We start from the raw sequence: 3503 nt of genomic DNA on the forward strand, positions 1-3503 counted from the left end.
TCCAAAATCACTATGGACAGTGACTGCAGCCATGAAATTAAAAGACACTTGATCCTTGGAAGAAAAGTCATGACAAACCTAGACAGTATGTTAAAAAGCAGAGACATCACTTTGCCGACAAAGGTCTATACAGTCAAAAGTGGAAGTGAAAGTGAAGTCGTGTCCAGCTGTTTGCGATCCTGTGGACTGCAGCCCACCAGGCTCCTCCGTCCATGGGATTCTCCGGGCAAGAATACTGGAGTGGGCTGCCATTTCCTTCTCCAGGGGATCTTCCTGACCCAGGGATCAAACCCAGGTCTCCTGCATTGCAGGCAGATGCTTTAACCTCTGAGCCTTTTCCAGTAGTCATGTATGGATGTTAGAGTTGGACCATAAAAAAGGCTGAGTGACACAAAGTTGATGCTTTCAAACTCTGGTGTTGGAGAAGACTCTTGAGAGTCCCTTGGACAGCAAGGAGATCAAACCAGTCAGTCCTAAAGGAAATCAACCCTAAATATTCATTGGAAGGACTGATGCTGAAGTGCCAATACTTTGGCGCTGGCTCATTGGAAAAGACCTGGATGCTGGGAAAGACTGATGACAGGAGGAGGAGGAGTTGAAAGAGGATGAGATGGTTGGATGGAATCACTGACTCAATAGACAAGGAGTTTGAACCAACTCTGGGTTATAGTGAAGGACAGGGAAGCCTGGCATGTTGCAGTCCATGGGGTTGCAAAGAGTCAGACATGACTCTTGGAAAAACCTAAATGTCCATCAACAGAAGATGGATAAATTAGATGTGGTACATGTACACAAGGGCTTCCCTGGTGGCTCAGACAGTAAAGCATCTGCTGCAATGTGGGAAACCTGGGTTCAATTCCCGGGTCAGGAAGATCCCCTGGAGAAGGAAATGGCAATCCACTCCAGTACTCTTGCCTGGAAAATTCCATGGATGGAGGAGCCTGGTAGGCTACAGTCCATGGGATCGCAAAAAGTTGGACACGACTGAGCAACTTCACTGGTTCATGTATACAGTGGAATATTACTTATCCATTAAAATGATAAATAATGCCATTTATAGCAACATGGATGCAACTATAAATTATTATACTAAGTGAAATAAGTTGAAGAGAAAGACAGATACCATATGACATCACTTACATGTGGAATCAAAAACAATACAAATGAACACAGCTATGAAACAGAAAGACTTGTGGTTGCCAAGCAGGAGGGAGGGTGAGGAGGGATGGTGTTGACATTAGGGGTTAGTAGATGCACATTATTACATATGGGATGGCCAGACAACCAGATCCTACTGTGTAGTACAGGGGACTATGTTCAATATCGTGGGATAAAACCGTGCTGAAAAGAATATACATGTGTGTGTATATTTGAGCCACTTTACTGGATAGCAGAAATTGATACATTATAAATCAACTACACTTGCATAAGAATAAACTACAATAAAAAATAAACCTTGGAAAGCATAAACACAGGTGTGAGGGAAACAGATTACCACCCACTGTCAGGGTCTACACATGATGCTAAAATTAGTTAAAGTTTGAGGAGGGCAGGCTATTTGCAGTCTCAAAATACCTTCTTCTAGGAAATATAATTGTACAAAGAAAATCAAGAGCTTTACAGTGGATGAACCTAGCAGATATCATCACACCAAAAATGATCAGTGTCACCACCGTGACATCACGTACCTGAGAAGGTACCTCGTTTCCGTGAAAGTGTTAGTCGCTCAGTCACGTCTGACTCTTTGTGACCCCATGGACTGTTGCCTGCCAGGCTCCTCTGTCCATGGGATTCTCCAGGCAAGAATACAGGAGTGGATAGCCACTCCCTTCTCCAGGGGATCGAACCCAGGTCTCCTGCATTGCAGGTGGATTCTTTACTGTAGGAGCCACCAACTTCAAACAAATCATCAGACAAACCCTTGAAATGCAAGATGTTCTACAAAGCAAATGACCAGCAGTCTTCAAAAGTGTTCAGGTCATACACGGCGGGGTGGCGGGGGGGTGGGGGGTGGGGAGCGGTGGCAGTGGCACTGAAGCAAAGCCACGGATTGGAGGAAACTGGAAGCCATAGCAGCTGCATGTTGTGTGGGATCCTGGACTGGGTCTTGGACGAGGAGGACACGGTGGACAAGCCAGTGAAAACCAAATAAAATCTGCACGTTACTCGCATGGCTTCAATGCCCCATCTTAGCTTTGACAGCTGGACTGTGGTTGGGCAGGATGGTAACCCTGGGGACTCTGGGTGGTCCAGGGTATGGAACTTGCCGAACTCTTACTGCAACTTTTCTGTAAGCTTAAAATGTCAACATAAAAAATGAAAAGGGAAAAGCATTGGTGCTAGAGAACAAAGAGAGAAAAACCAAAGATGGCGAATTCCACGAAGATTTTGTCACAGGCCAGAGCGAACATCTCACCACAGGTGTTTTCTAAGAACACAGGGATTGTTTTGTATTTCAATCTAAAACAAGGGGTCAAAGAAGATTCACAAGTTCAAAGTTGGTAATAATAATAAAATCACAATGTAAACATGAATTGATATAACCTAAATGGATTTACCTCCATGGAGTAAGGTAAGAGAGTATGTGGGGAAAATAGTCAAATCTTCCTCTTTGAAGATAATTGCTAACATCGAAAAAACCAAGAACTTATAGTATAAATGCAGGTTTTTCTTTTGTGTTAGAACTGTGGGAGTTAATAATCAAAAGGAACAACTGCTGACCTTGGGGAGCAGGGGTCAAGGGGCAGGGCGTGGTGCCCAGGAGACAGCCGGGTTTTTTTTTGGTAATAATGCTAGTAGCTCTTCAGTTCAGTTCAGTTCAGTCACTCAGTCGTGTCTGACTCTTTGCAACCCCATGAATCGAGGCACACCAGGCCTCCCTGTCCATCACCAACTCCCGGAGTTCACTCAGACTCACGTCCATCGAGTCAGTGATGCCATCCAGCCATCTCATCCTCTGTCGTCCCCTTCTCCTCCTGCCCCCAACCCCTCCCAGCATCAGAGTCTTTTCCAATGAGTCAACTCTTCACATGAGGTGGCCAAAGTACTGGAGTTTCAGCTTTAGCATCATTCCTTCCAAAGAAATCCCAGGGCTGATCTTCAGAATGGACTGGTTGGATCTCCTTGCAGTCCAAGGGACTCTCAAGAGTCTTCTCCAACACCACAGTTCAAAAGCATCAATTCTTCAGCGCTCAGCCTTCTTCACAGTCCAACTCTGACATCCATACACGACCACAGGAAAAACCATAGCCTTGACTAGACGGACCTTTGTTGGCAAAGTAATGTCTCTGCTTTTGAATATGCTATCTAGGTTGGTCATAACTTTTCTTCCAAGGAGTATTTAGTAGCTCTTTAAACTCTGTGTATATACAATTGATAAAAACTGAAAATGCAGAACGTGAGTACGTGATACACTGATGAGGAACATATGACTTATTCGAGGACACTGGCTGTGAAGGTGACGAGAGGGGTGGGTCAGGAGCTGGGGTGGGTGAAGGGAGCGC

Source organism: Bos indicus, chromosome 18, assembly GCF_029378745.1.
Source record: "Bos indicus isolate NIAB-ARS_2022 breed Sahiwal x Tharparkar chromosome 18, NIAB-ARS_B.indTharparkar_mat_pri_1.0, whole genome shotgun sequence".
NCBI classification, from domain to species: domain Eukaryota; kingdom Metazoa; phylum Chordata; class Mammalia; order Artiodactyla; family Bovidae; genus Bos; species Bos indicus.